The sequence below is a fragment of the Pan paniscus genome, chromosome 3, assembly GCF_029289425.2.
Source record: "Pan paniscus chromosome 3, NHGRI_mPanPan1-v2.0_pri, whole genome shotgun sequence".
Lineage (NCBI taxonomy): Eukaryota > Metazoa > Chordata > Mammalia > Primates > Hominidae > Pan > Pan paniscus.
The window spans coordinates 113,210,604-113,227,029 of NC_073252.2; the positions used below are offsets into that span (position 1 = coordinate 113,210,604).

Genomic DNA, 16,426 nt, shown 5'->3' on the forward strand with positions numbered 1-16,426 from the left:
GCATGGCTAACTGCAGCTTAGCCCTCCTGGGATCAAGTGATCTTCCCACCGCAGCCTTCTGCATAGCTAGGACCACAAGCATGTGCCACCACACCTGGCTAATTTTATATATATATATATATATATATATATATATATATATATATATATATTTTGTAGAGACAGTGGTCTCACTATGTTACCTAGGCTGGTCTTGAATTCCTGGGCTCAAGCAGTCCTTCCACATTGGCGTCCCAAAATGATGGGATTGCAGGCATGAGCCACCATGCCCAGATGTCAAGTGATCTTTGACAAAAGAACAAAGGTAATGCAATGCAGAAAGGATAGCCTTTTCAATAAACCCTGCTGGTACAACAGAACATCCACACGCAGAAACAGCGATTTACACACAGACTTTACAACCTTTTTAATAATTAACTCAAGTGAATTTTAGACTATTTGTAGATATAAATTTATTGAAATGTAAAATACATAACTATAAGACTCTTAGAAGATCATATAGGAGAAAATCTAGATGACCTTGATTTTTTTTTACTCAACATAAAAGGAACAATCCACAAAAGAAAGAATTGATACTTTTAACGTTATTAAAGTAATAAACTTTTGCTCGGTGGCAGAAACTCTGAAGAGAAAGATGACAGGCTACAAACGGGGAGAAAATATTTGCAATAGCCATATCTGATAAAGAACTGTTTTCCAAAATATACAAAGAACTCTTAAAATTCCATAGTAGAAAACCAACCCAATTCAAAAATGGGAAATAAAAACCTAAATAGATACCTCCTTAATGAAAAAATACAAATGGCCAGTTAGCATATGAGAAGATGGTACACATCATATGGTACTGGGGAGTTGTGAATTAAAGTATCAATGAGATGCCAGTACACACCTTTTAGAATGGGTAAAATCTAAAACAATGACAACACTAAATGCTGGGGAGGACATAGAGCAACAAGTGCTCTCATTCATTGCTGGTAGGAATGGAAAATGATACAGCCACTTTGCAAGACAATTTGGCAGTTTCTTACAAAGCTAAACATAGTCATATTATCCAGCAATCATGATCCTTGGTATTTACTCAATGAGTTAAAAAATTTACATTCACACAAAAATTTGCACACAGATGTTTTATTGCAGCTTTATTTATAGATGCCAAGGCTTGGAAGCTACCAAAATGTCCATCAACAAGTGAATGAATAAATAAGCTTTGGTACATCTGTATGGTGAAATATCATTCAGCTCTAAAAATAAATGATCTATCAAGCCACAGAAATACATGGATGAACATAAAATGTATATTAGTAAGTGAAATAATCTAATCAGAAAAGGTTATATACTATATAATTCCATTTATGTGAAATTCTGGAAAAGGCAAAACTATAGAGTGAGTGAAAGGATCGGTGGTTATCACAGGTTTGGGAACAGGGAGAGAGGGATGAATAGGTGGAACACAGGTGATATTTAGTGTAGTGAAATTTTTCTACTTAATACTATGAAAATTAATACATAATTAAAAAGTAATGACAATACAACATTTGTTGAAACCCATAGGATATAAAACACCAAGTGTGTGCCCTGATGTAATCTATGGACTTGGGGTGATAATGACCTGTCAGTACTGGTTTCTTGATTGTAGGAGATGGTGGTGGGAAAAGTTGTACACAGGGAAATATGGAAAGTCTTTGTACTTTCTGCTCAATTTCTGCTGGGAATCTTAAACTGCTCTAAAAAGTTAAGTCTATTCAAAAAAAGAGCAAGCTGTTTCATGACATTTATATATAACTTTCTAGCTCTTATAAATTTGTAGCCCTATGTGGGCTACTATTACACATGCACAGTAGGATACATTTAAGAAGCACAGTTTAAGAGCCACAATACTTTATTTAAAAGGAATTATGTTCTTCACGTATATTTCCTTAATAACATTAAATAGTCTGATTCATAAGACAAAATGACACTTCTAAAATACCTGTTTCTCTACTCTTCAATTTCCCTGCACCCCAAAGCATGGAGAATTTCTGGAAATACTCTCATTACAATACTTCGTTTCTGCCAAATGCTTCAATCCTTTTTTTTTTTTTTTTCCATCCTGCTCTGCCCTCCTTTCTTTAAGTTCCTATTGTACTGATAATTAACCTCACATTCAGAAAGCAAGATGCCCTTATCTTTAAGGGGAAGTAAAAAGCATGGATGGTTATGTTGTTTGTTAAGGAGACAAGGTCGTGAATATTTTCATACGAATTATTTTTGTCCCATCACATAATAAATAGAAGTGTCATGATTTGGTGATTGATTGGATGTAGAGGAAAAAAAAATCACCCAAAGACTTCAGGCTTTCACAGTCATTCATTTAAAATTGATTGAATGCTCTCTAATAGCCAGATGCACTATCCATCTGACAAACACTATCTCTACTCTTCAAAAGCAATGGAAGTTTATTCTGTGACATATTCTATGACATAAAAAGGCAATTGCAATAAGGCATGATAAGTGTAATAGTGGGGAAGATACAAAGTTATTTAGAAGTAGAGAAGTGTGAGGAGAAAATGAGTAAATTATAATATATCATTTTTGAAAAGTCTGTGAAATATCAAAAAGGAAATGTCCACTAGTTTGCTGACTAATAGAAATGGAATTTAAATTCTTTGCAGGAAGTGTAAGTTAAAGGATAGAAAAAAAACCCTAATATTGAGGAAGAACACTAAGGAACAGGGTGCACGGTAAGATGATAAAGGCTTGCCATGAAAATCTTAGGAATAACACTAAATAAATGGTGTTGGTGGAAGAGGGTAGTAGAAGCTGTACGTAAATAATATAAAAATAAATATTTGTGATAAAAGCTGAATACTATTTATGAGTCAAGAAATACAACACAAAATTGATCTTGAATTTGTCAATCAAGAGAATACTGGTGGTGGTGTTAAAGCAGTCCAGTGGTATAGTGAAGTCAAGTAAAAGGTTAAAGTGAGTTGAAAACAAAGTGGTGGTGAAGAAGCTGAGAATAGTTTGAAGAAAAAGAAAAGGAATTGAAAGAGTTAATAGGAATACAAAACTTTCTGTCGTGAGGAATATATGCTTACTAGCAGGTGAGAACTCTGTAAGCGATATGAGATTTCAGAGAGAGTGGAGATTCCCATGGACTGACGTCATTAGGAGACGGGTTGGAGAGGGATGTAAATTGTTTTAGCCATTAAAAAATGAGAGGATTTAGATTTTGAGGAGAAAAGAGAGATTTGAAAAAGAAGATAAAACACAAATCTGTGACAAGTCAGGGGAGTGACATGATCAACTTTGTCCTTAATATTACAATGGAGTATTTATTTTCTGTACTTTTCTGTACACTTAAGTTAAATCAACTTATAGCCAGCAGCAATAAAATGATTATCATCAACTGATAATTGCTTTGTTTTAGCTCAATAATCATTATTTAAAACCATTATTATATTTAGTATTGATTTGCATCCTTGCTAATTGCCTCAGAAGACAATCATGGAAGCAGTTATCCATGAAACATAAAATGCTCATTTGACCCTTGTATTCTTACAGGCAAAAAAACTATAAGATACAGAGACAAGTGAATGAAACCAGAATGTAGAAATTTGCTAACAGACTGATGCATAAATAAAGGAGAGAGAAAAATAATTTTGCCTAATATTTAACATTAAAGTTTAATTTCAAGAAATCACAAAAGAAGTTATTAAAATATCAATGATAACAGTAATCAAATTTTCCATTATTTTTTAATGTAAATTTAATGCTAATAGTATTGCAATTATATTCAGAAGTTACATTAATATCCATAGTCTCTTAGAAGCTATATTTGTAATATTTTAATTATTCTGCTTCTGAATTTAGGTAAGCAGTCACTTCCATCATCATAAATGGAATTTGCCTGCATCAGATGTAACAAAAGATTACTATCTCTTAAAATTCACATCAATGGTCACTTATATACCATATACCTCTGACTTCCTTTCTTCCTTTTTTTTTTTTTTTTTGACATGGAGTTAGGCTCTTATCAGCCAGGCTGGAGTGCAATGGTGCGGCCTCAGTTCATTGCAACCTCCACCTCCCGGGTTCAAGCGATTCTTTTGCCTCAGCCTCCTGAGTAGCTGGAATTATAGGCGCCTGCCACCACGCCTGGCTAATTTTTGTATTTTTAGTAGAGACGGGATTTCACCATGTTGGCAGGCTGGTCTGGAACTCTTGATCTCAGGTGATCCACCAGCCTGAGCCTCCCAAGGTCCTGGGATTACAAATGTGAGCCACTGCTCCCAGCCCCACTGACTTTCTTATCTAGAGACACAGTAAATACATTAATGCTGTCCAAAAATTTGGATCATTTTTGGGTGATATAACAAGAGTTTATTATCTAGTTTACAGAAAGGTCTAGCAAGATGTTTTTCATTATGTTACCTTTCTATCAAGAAAGTATCTATGTGACATTCTGACTTTGTGCTGCTGGTGATGGAAAATAAACTCTTTCTAAATTGTCACTTTAAATCTATAATACAAAAAGCTATAAATTTTAATTATCAAAATTATTATTCAGAGAACTCAAGGGATGAATGAATGAAGAATTTAATGCCCAAAGAAGTGAAGTGACCAGTCCACTGTTAAACAGCCAATATGAACCCACATTTTAAAATTAATTATAAATCTCTTCTTTCATTGCCACTGCTCTATATTGGCACCTTAAATATCATGAAGTAAAATTTTCATTGCTGTACTCAAGACTTATAAAGAATCTTACCGAAATAGGAAATACTGATATTTTCTTTTGATTATTTTCTAACTATATATTTAATAAACCCTGTAGTTATGGTTTCCACCTTTTATTTACTTCAGAGAGTTCTTAATTTTATGCAACACACAAAATGATTGGATTATTCTTTATCGTAAGAGGCATACTCCATTCAATTTCACAGGTAAACCTGCTATTTTTAATTTAATTTCCTTCTGTTTTATGTTATTTTGTCTTTTAGATATTAACAAATAAAATGCCAACTTGGCCATAAACCAGAAATAACGTGGATAGTAACATGTAAATATATCCTGTATAGAATATTATTCTCCCACCAAAAACTAATCCAGGTTACACAATTCTCAAACATCAGAAAAGCATGATAAAAACTCAAGAGAAGAGATCTGGAGTGATTTCACATATTCTGCTTCTTGTCAGAGACAACATTTCTTGAGATGTTCCTATTTTAATACTTGATGACTGGCATCTAGAATTATCACGATAGTTACTTATGGATCCTTTAAAAGAATACTAGACATCGTACCAAAATAATTCACTTAGCAAACTGGTTTGGTGGAAAATACTGGGAGATTTAGAAATGTGAAATATTGTGTTTATATTCAAAATATATTTTGGGGAAACAAAGAATAGGAGTGAAAGTCGTCTTGTTTTACATGTGGAAACCATGAGATCAATTTAAAATTTATCAGCACATTTGTGGCAAAACTTAGAATATAGTTTATATCTTTTTACTTTCAGCCTGGGTTAACATTAGTAATTAGTAATCTAAAGTAGCTTATTATGTTTACCAAACTGCTTTTGTGGAAGAAATTACTACTGCCTTGAGAAGGAGACAGATGGTGGCCAGGAAGGTTTCTTGTGTTTACATTGTGTCACTATAAGGGGTGTGGATAAAGACTTCGGAATAAATACTCTCTTCACCTACCTCTCAGCTCTAGCAGTTGGTCAGAAGACCAACTAGGAAACATTTGTATTTGTTTTTATTCTATCCAGTTCTAGTTTCTGAATCTTTGTCTTTGTCTTCTTCAAATTCCATGTTTCTGCTTACTCCAGCGTGACAGAAAATAGAGGAAAACTATTTGGCCCCTTTTTCTAACATTTTTTTCTCTGGGATATAGTATGTTTTCCTGAAAATTTTTGAACGTTAGTTAATTTTCAAGATCATGATAAATCACATTAAAATGTTGGTGAATGAAATTTGATCCTTTAAGTTAGATTCAATGTTATTAATATTAAAATATATGATCAATAATACAGTAGAGATAGTAGAAAAAGGTGACTTAGATCATTATCTCCAAGTGAGAAAGATTGGGAGCAGTCAATACTAATCACTCAGGGGATACTTTAAATCAGTACAAAATGTGGCATTGCAGGCCAAAGTCAGAGTACTGACACATGTAATCAAAACTTGATACTATTAATTTAAAATCTCATGTTTCCCACTGTGTATTAGAAACTTTGGACTTATTGTTAAGTTTAGCTGTCTCAGCAAGTCTATGAATTATTATTACCCCATCCCAGATCATGAAGCTGAAGCAGAGAAGAGTTAGAATTTTCAAGGTTATATCATGAGTCAGGGCAAAGCAAGGCTTGGAATCCTGATCTCGTGGAAACCAAGGTTAACACCGGCCTTCCAATATGTCACAATATTATCTCATCTTTAATTCACATTTGTTTACATGAAGGCTTCTACAAAAAGGCATCATAATTAGGTCAATCAATCTCTGCATTCCTTAAAATTTAGAAGTTTATGGAAAGAAAAATAATTTTTCTTATTCATTCCTCTAATGTTGACATGTTATCTTTCTTGGACTTTCTCAAAAGAATAGTAAAATAATATGTTTACATTAAAGAACAAACTTTCACTTACTCAAGAAATGTATTATTTTATTTTCTTTATAAAATGGTACATCTTGTAAATAATTCTATTATGAAAATTTGCTTTTTTACTCTAGGGCATATCCTGAGTAATACATTTCCACTGTGTAATTTTACCCAGTGGTTATTTACTTGAATTATGTTGACCAGTCTTCCAGCCAACTGCTAGAGCTGGATTTAGGTGGGCCAAGTGCTCATTCTAAAACCTTTGTCCATAGTTCTTATAGTGAGACAACAAAAAACAACAAGAAATCTTGGTAGCCAGCATTTATTTTCTATGCAAGGCAGAAATTCCTTCCACAAAAGTCTTCTGGACAGGTAGCATTCCAGCCTGTGTTTGTTGCTTTGACTGAGTAGAATCTCGCTGATTTTTAGGAAGTATTGTTTTACCTGACATTGCATAGAAACAACTTCCATACCTTTCGTAGCTTAGTCTGCTAGCGTCACATAACATAAAACAAATTCCTTTTGCATAAAAAAGTATCTAATATATAAAGATAACTATACTGCTCCCTTTTAGCTTTTTTCCTTTAATTATCACTGTGTTTTTCAACTGTTACTCATATAGCATAGTTGCCAGATGTCTTCTCACGTTTTACACTTATCAAACCCTTAGTATCTATTGATTATTGGTCAAGCACTCTCTAAGCATTTCTGCCATCAAAAAGCTTTTGGATAAATGGGGAGCACTGACACACACACAGCAATTACATCATAAGGTAATAAGTGCCCTGATGGAACTGTGTGGGGGTAGGGCAAAAATATCTGGTTCACCATGGGGGAAGAGGAAGGTCATAGAAGACTGCTATTAACATGAGGCATCGGGAAACTGAGAATGATGAACAGGCCAAATAATGTCAGACTTGTATTAAATAGGATCACAGATAACTGTTCCCTGGATGTTGACACTATGGTTCTGTTAATGCATTCTAAGTTTGTATTAGCATTGTATTAGTGTCATCAAACTTTTGGTTCTTGTTAAATTTGAGGTAATTTTATAATTGGAGAAATTTTTTAAAAAAGAAACAGTCATCTCTTGTGATAAGGAGTGGTTCCTGGACCCCCTAACCCTCCAGGACCAAAATCCAGAGATACTGAAACCTCTGTATAAAATCGCATAGTACTTGCATGTAGCCTATACACATCCTCCTGTATACTCTAGCTCAATTCTAGATGACTTATGATACCTAATACGATGTGAATGATATGTACATAATTGTTATACTGTACTATTTAGAGAGTAATGACAGGAAAAAATGCCTGCACATGTTTAGTACAGAAACAATCATCTATGTTTTAAAATATCTTTCATTTTCAGTTAGTTGAATTCACAGATGGACCCATGGATACTAAGAATTACATCGATCTTCATTTCATTATGTTAGGTCCATCATTCCAGCCAACTGGGTGATGTTTTGGAATATTGGTTCTTACTGCCACCAATTTGGGAGAATGAGATATGGAGCCAGCTCCTCTGCTACGTAAGTTTTAGTAATAGCACTGAGACCAGGCAGTGGCTCATGCCTATGATCCTAGCACTTTGTGGGGCTGAGGTAGGAGGATAGCTTGAGGCCAGGAAATCGAGGCAACATGATGACACCCCACCTTTACAAAAAATATGAATAATAAAATTATCTGGGTGAGGTGGTGTGCACCTATAGTCCCAGCTTCTTGAGAGGCTGATGTGGAAGGATTGATTGAGCCCAGGAGTTTGAGGTTATAGTATGCTATGATTGCTCCACTGCCTCCAGCCTGGGTGCCAGACAGTGCAAGAGCCTATCTCTAAATGAAATTAAAGAAGGAAATAAATAGCATTGAATTTCAGTCTATGAGAAAAAAATTTAAAAACCAGTAATTTGAGATAATTTACACACATAATACTTCTTAATACTTAGAAATATAAAGAATAGAAGTAAAGGTGAGACTTCTATTTTCTAAAACTGATTAGTTTTTCTACTTTCCAGAGAAAGTGACACTAAATAGTGTGCCATATCTTAAATTCTCCCAAACAACTTCACAGACCTGAGGAGGATAATCAATAGACAGAGTCAAAATTCAGCTTGTCAGCTTGCACATTACAAGAAATTGCTACTCCTCATCACATTTTTCTACAAGATAAAATAATAATGTTACTCAATTTGACATCTATGTTTTATATGGATTTACTGAGTTTCTGCCTTATCAGAAAGGCATTTCCTGACCAGTCCTATCACTTTCACATACAGCTTTTAATGTGCCACCTTGACTTATCTTTAGAGCACTCACAGGCACTACTGTGGGGTCTTTATTTATTTACTGTCAGTTTTCTACCATGAGAATATAAGCCTCCTGAGAGCTATTTTGTTCACCCTAGTAACTTGCATGGTGCCTGACACATATTAAAAATAATAGAAAATAATATTTATTATCCTTATTTTTATGAACATTATTGAGCAAAAGTAAAAATGCTATTTTTTTCCGTCTAAGGTGAAAAATATGTCCAGACAGATAGAGTAATTTAAGTACTGAATTGAGTTCAACCTCGATTGATCAATTTTAGCATTATTTCTATGGATATCAAGAAAATGTCCTGTTTCAAGGAAAGAAACTTCAAAAACTGTGTTATCAGGAACCATAATACTTTAGATAAGTTGGTAGTATAATTTATTGATTGTGTTTTATTTTACTTATTACAGTACATGGAATCTCAATTGAATTGACATAATTATTAGTGAAAGATTGATTGAGAAGCCAAATTTAAATTCTGATTCTAATTATTCACTTGCACTTCAGAGTAATGAATAGAATTAGGACTGTTATATGCATTCACAGGAGCATATGCATCTCTGCATCTGTTACCTTTCCTTGCATTAATCTTTAGTGATGTTATATTTATTTCTGATGTTTAAATGATTGTTATGTAGGCATGAAAGACTATTCAATACATCAAGAAGAAGAAGAACTCTTTTGAGGTGTCTGATGAACTATGACAAATTCTGTGGATCAGCAGTCTACAACTGAATTTCTGATTCAGGAATGGAATCAAGCCAAAGCATCTAAATGTGTGAAATCACTTTCCCTTCTCTCTTTTTCTTCCACTAGCATGGCAGTTGGCCTTTGGGTTGCTTATGAATGTTAATATCCTTAAACTACTAGATATAAAAATGATTTAGAGGATTTAAAATTTCTAAGGAATAATTATTTATATTTATTATTATCATTTTATTTTTTACCACTAAGGTGCATCTGCTATATGGAAAAGATGTGACTGATATTAAAAAGGGAGTGTTGGAAAAAAAAGAATTCCACTTAAATAATTTAGTAAATTAAATGGAAATTTATAGGTGGAAGAACAGCCCATATGTTAAAGTCAACATCACTATTTCTCTGAAATAAATCTCCCACCCTATTTTACTTTTCCTCGATTGCTTATTGCAACTTAACCCACTCTTTCTCTTCATTTTCCCCACTTACTCTGTGTTCAAACCAGGTTATTAGATTAATAATTGCCACAATACTAAAGATGAGTGATTTGCTTTCCAATTACACAAGAGAGCATGTAAGCTGAAGTGGCAAAAATGAATGGAAATAAAGGAAGGAGGGAAAAAGGGAGGAAGAAAGGAAAAAAGACAAGAGGAAGGTAGGAAAGCAAGAAGGAAGAAGGAAGGAAAGAGGGAAAAGGGAAGGAAGGAAGGAAGAAAGGAAGGGAGGAAGGAAGAAAGGAAGGAAGGAAGGAAAAAGTGGTAAAATAAGAAGAGAAGAGAGAAAAGAATAAAGAAATAGAATAGAAAAAGAGAGGAAGGGAAGGGAAATAAGAAAAATGAGTAAAAGAAAGAGAAGAAAGAAAGGAGCTAATGAAAAGAGATTAAGGAAGCATTTCTCCATTTACTTTTTACTTGAATATAGTGAACCTGGCCAAGCTAACTTTCAACTTCTATGTAGTTATAGTTGACGATGCATTCCATTAAGGACTTTTTAAAAGGAGGCTAAATATTTGAAATAAATCACAACATAAGTTCAGTTGATGGTGGAATTTGCAAAATAGAGAAATTCCTCTAATTTGGGAACAAATGAAGCATGTGGCCGCACATAAAACTCATGTGTTTATTAGCTTGTTAAAGTTGCTTTCTTCATTGAACTCTTCAAATATTTAAAGTAATAATTTCTAAACAGAGTACAAATTGGATTTATTACAGAAGTCCCAATTCTATAATTCACTAGAGTCATCACTTTTGTTTCTCAACAAAAGTCTCGCTTCTGTTTTCTGAGTACAATATCAAATTATATTCTCAAGCATTCAGACATAGTTTTAACACTTTTTTCTCAGATTTTTCAAAATTTCAACTAATTAAACATAACTATTTATTTAGTGTTAATGAAGTACATTATCTCTTTTAAAAGATATATCTAAAATAGCCTATGTATGTAAATGACCTCAAAGGGTCACCTGAAAACCATTATTTAGCCTGTCATGTGTAGTTTATTTTATTAAAACCTATTTCATGGCATGAATTTTCTGAATACTGATGAATATAGACAAACTATAACAATGCAAAGAAAATAAATACATTAAGTTATATCAGCAAACATGTTTACCTGTTGGAATGAAGAGTAATTTACTATTCACATTTCAAAAAAATATTTTTGCCTTGAAATGCCTGAGGCTATTGATGAGTTTGGAATTCATTTTCAGACTATTTTAGCTTTTGAGGAAATCTGTTTTCAATTCAATATTATTTCTGAAAGAAATTTTAGATTTGTCACCTCTAGAAAGTGATAGTTTTCCTTAGAAAACTGAGATAAAGAAAGCTTGGAAATAGAACTATATCTATTAGAAATGCCTGTATATATGTGTACACATTCTGCATTGCAAATAACACCTCTAACTTCTTAAGCTTGCTGAAAATAACTTTTAAAAATAGTGCATTTAACACCCTGCATAACAGCATAGCTGAAAGTTTCCTGAAGTGTTAAAGAAAAGGCTGGCTAGATGTTTTATCATGATGGCTGAAGGCAGTAGCATTGTGTCTGACACCTGACCCATTTATCTCACTTAGTAAACTTCAAATAAATCAACAGACAACATGGTTTCTCTTTTTCCTAGTTATTTGGGGGTACGTAATGAGAGTTTACCTTATGTTTGTTGCCTACCTTCAGAAGATATATGCTACAACAGTATTTAGTGTGTGTATCTTTACTGTAAATTTTACTAGGCCAGGTATTTTAATAAAACTTTCACATTTCTTTGTTTTGGCATGTATCCATATGTGTCATTTCTGATCTCTCTGCCTCTCCAAGATCATGGTTAGATGATGCATCTCATCGTTATTTCTTTTTCTTTTCCTGAGAATAAACTGTATTTTATAGGAGTTTCTGGTAGGCTTATTTGCATTTTTTCAACAGAGCAACTTTTAATAAAGAAGAAACCTTTGTTAGTTTAAAATTTAGTTCTACTTAGAAAATATATTTGTTCTTTAAATATCCCACAGTTTGTACTGGAGAAAAAAATAACACTTCAGGTTAGACTCTAAACATAATGCATTATCAATGAATTTTAGCCCAGAAAGAATTAGCCTTCTGGGTGCACAGCTTCTCTGTCTTGGCTTCCGGCCAGGGCTGATATTCTAGCTTTATTTTATGTTTCCCCAGCTGCTTTCTAAATCTGGGGAGGCAGTGCCAGCCAGAATCTTCTAGTTTGAACACAGTATGCTAAATGCTTCTCTCTTCACCCTTAGTAGTTGCTTGTAAATGATGCACACAAAGTTTGATCTTTGGATTTTATTTCCAAAGGCCCCCTTTCAACTCAAACAGAAAGTACAAGGGGATCATATGAACATTTAACCTATTGGGGACAACTGTTCTACTGGGTTGGAAACATTTATTTAGTACCTTTAAGAACTAATGTTAGTATTGAGATTGAATTAAGTTTATTTTAAATCCAAGTATAGAATGCTTTTCTTTGGGAGAAGAAAGAATAGGTATAACAGTTTTAATCTCAAATAAAAAATGAAAGATTCTTATTTTCCTGAGGTGAACATAAGCATGAGCATATGTTTCTATTTTGATTATCAATTATAGAAATTCCAAATTATGACTTAATATATTTATATATAAAAATAGTCCCCATATACTTCCTTTTGATGTTTAGGATAATATATTTAAAATTACACATTTCTTAAATAATAAGCCTATCTTGGAGAAAACAAAATGTAATTTACGTATATTTGCATTTTTATTTATTATTTATATATTTGCATTAATCAATTTAAAACATTCAAATTTTCAGGAGGTTTTACCTTCCTTTTATTTAAAAATAATGCCTGAGTTTCTAAATTGGATCTAAGGGTGATTTTCAAGTTATATTAGTAACTCATATATATTATAACTTTTTCAAAGGGTTTTTATGTATCAGTCTTAGTGGTGACCAGGTGCCATTCAGATAGAGTTAAAAGGCCCATTCTGCTTAGTATTCAATTTCTAAAAATCTTCCCAATTAGCTTATTATGAGATGTCTATCAATGTAAACATTGTTTAATATTGATCATCATAATGTATTGTCATACGATTTCGTATTTTTAAAAATGTCAACAATAGTAGGCTTAACTTCCCATTTATATATTGAGATAAATGTAAATGGCAATTATATTTTGCTTATTAATTAGTTAGTTTTTTATGAATTCCAGTTGAAAACTTAGACTGTTGTAGTCAGTGGACTTTATATTCTTTACATAAACTTGCTACTCACACACACACACACACACACACACACACGTACACAAATGACCAGCACAGAACCTATATGACACTGGGATATAGCTAACTGGCATACTTTTAATAGAGTAGAATAAATTACTCTTTTGATATGAAAAAAAAAACTTTACATCGTTGTGGGAAAATTCATTGCTTCCTAGTTTTGGGGAAATTCAACCAATTACAATAACTTTCATCTTTATCAATTTCCTCTTGGGGCAGAAACCTCACAGGATTTTAACCATGTTGTTGGTGAGAAAGTGGAAAACTAAAATCATTCTGAGAGTTACAGAAACACATCAGTATCTTGGTATGCAATCTATGTTAAAGCATTTATGAAACTGTGCAAATGAAAAATATTCTGATAAAAGGCACCATGAAAACAAGCAAAGGTGAGTTTGAAAGAGACATGATAAAACATAAACTTAAAACTTTCTAAAGCTGTATGAGAACTCACAGTATAACTTATCATAATAAACAAAACATATAATCACTTAAAAAACCTATGACAGGAATTCTGAAGAATATAGTATTTTATTAATCAGGACAAATTGTAAGAAAAATAAGGTTTAATTTTCCTTATTTAGCTTTCTCAAAAAGAATATTGAAAAGAATGAGTAAAACCATATTCCAATAACATTTCTTGTTTTCCAACTTATTCTGTGCTTGAGGAAATTGGAGGTATACCATAAAGCTTTCTGTCCTCCTAGGAAACTATGCTTAGGGCATATGACATATATTGTTCTAAGAATTTATTTTTCTTTTCTAATAGGAGGTAGGAGGAAAACACCTATTTCTTTATAAGCAATTTATGACTGTAACATACAATTTCACATGTCTGTGACAGCTGTTTCTCTAAAGCAGACCATTAGTACAGAGCATGCCTATAAATCTCAGGTCCAAAAAACAGGAGTTCCCATCTTCGGTAATTTGAATGCCATGTTTTCAGTAACACTTCTTAGGGAAACATTTATAACCCTACAGTTAACTTTGGATATTGAGTTTGTAAAATTGGTGCTTTTAATAGGAAAAGGCTAAAATTGTTATCAAATAAGATATTTCCTATGCAAATGTTCCGGCAACTGTTTAAATTTTATCAAGTTGTATCTCTTTTTTTTTTTATGTACGACTGTATTTTCTACTTACGTGCAAATATAACTTCTATAAAGCATGATGACAGGTAAGCACACACATGCGGAAAAGGGAGATTGAATTTGGTTTTAAGATATTATCTGCTTCTACATAAATCTTTCACAAATAAAACTTTATTGTGTCCGACTTGTTTACATAGCTAAGCAACGCATATTCATTTATGATACACACCTCGATTTCAGCAAATTAAGCAGTAACTTACCTAGAGAAGCATTTCAATATTTTGTCTTTTTCTAACTTGAATTTATCCCGTGTTAGAACATGAGATATCCAGTATTCAGGTTCACTTGGCTCCAGGTTAATTAGAAGGAGCTTTCAGTTCATGCAATCTGCCTCAACAATATTCCAAGAGCACTCTCTAGCTCCAGTCTTAGTGTCTGAACTCTTCCAGCAGAGTCCTTTTATTTATACACACATTGTCCTTTTCAAAACAAGCAGCCAGCTGGAATGATTCAAACCTCTGTTCAGCACACCGTTAAAATGCAGCTTCCTTCTTGGACACGAGAATTACACCAGGGAGCAGACCGAGTACAGCAAAAAGGCTATGAGAACTATTTAATCACCGGAATACCAGCTGCTCCTGCTCTGCTGTTGCTAGTGCTGCTGTGCCTCTTGTTTAGCTGTAGTCGGTCTTTCCCTCCCTCCCTCTCTCTCACATCTCCAGAACTATAAAGGCAGCTTTGCCGGATTATGATTGGCAGAAACAGCCAATTCCTTCAGCTAATCATCCTCAAGACTTTCAAGGACCTGGAGCTGTTGTGATGTCATCCAGTCAGTGGGATGTTACACATGAATACATTCCAACAGAAGCTAATTCAGCGATGGGCTGCATTCCGCTCACACCGCGGTGATTGATTAGATGCTCCTTGAAGATTTGCATAATCTTTCATTGTACAGTTCGACTATTTCCTATGAAATTTGAGGATAGAATTCCACTTTGCAGCTATGACACTGTTCCACGAGATTCTACTGGACAAAATAAGAAAAGTTCAAGACAGGATTTTCTGCTGTAAATGTGTGCCAGTTAAACACAAAAATTACAAACTCAACAAAAGGCAACAATGAGCAATAGGAAACTCGGACAAGTATTAGTAAGCTACATAGTCCTGAAGTTAATAATAGCATTTTAGACCATGATAAATGTTAGAAGAAAAGAAAGAGTATGTGCGTGTGAATTTATTGTGTGCATTGTTTTAGTAATTAAGGTAAACTACTGGATTATTATGGAAAAGTTCTTTTCTATGTCTCTTTTCTTCTTTTTAACGTGGCAATATAAGTTGAAAATTACCTGCTCTTTGTTTTCTATTAATTCATGTAAACACATAAAGATATTATCTAGTACTTTTATATACATTATGTAAAGTTCTTTAAACTTATTCATTAGGATATATGTAAAAGTAAAAGTAAAGTGCTTTCAGGTACTTCTCCTCATTCCAGACTACATGATTCCCTGGGCTTTTCTTGCTTTAGTACATCCCTTAGTTTCTACCATTTAATTTAGTGGAATAAGATAGGCTAATGAGAATTTGGTTCAACACCCCTAATAGGCTGCAGAACAGAGCTACAAGCTTTTCTCAACTCCAAGCCCTCCTCAGGTATATGGGTGTCTTTGGTTGTACGTAGTAGTTCCACTTGAAATACTGGTGTGGTTTCAATGAAATCCTCTATAAGATTGGAAGGTAAGGGTAGGAGGGAGTCCTTCAAAACTCAGCATTTACTGATGACACGGTCTTTCAGAAGAATAATTTTAATGCATCCAGGATTACTAGTGTTATTATACTGCACAAGGTTTTGAGGGTTAGCAAGCCATAGACATATGCTATACAGAGGATAGGGAAAAAAAATCTAGCAAGTTAGAAAAAATATTTACCAGTTATTCATAAGCAATAAATAAAACCTAGT

At 33.4% G+C, this 16,426-nt stretch overlaps 1 protein-coding gene across 1 annotated transcript in view; it reads right to left on the minus strand.

Annotated features, from left to right (window-relative positions):
• The window catches only part of LOC100986527 (N-deacetylase and N-sulfotransferase 4), a 291,143-nt gene extending 275,853 nt beyond the window's left edge, over window positions 1–15,290 (minus strand). Inside the window, exon 1 of the mRNA XM_003830045.7 lies at window positions 14,727–15,290. The gene's annotated coding sequence lies outside the window, so the exon portion shown is untranslated. The remainder of the gene's footprint in view (window positions 1–14,726) is intronic.
• Between the last annotated feature and the right edge of the window lie 1,136 nt (window positions 15,291–16,426).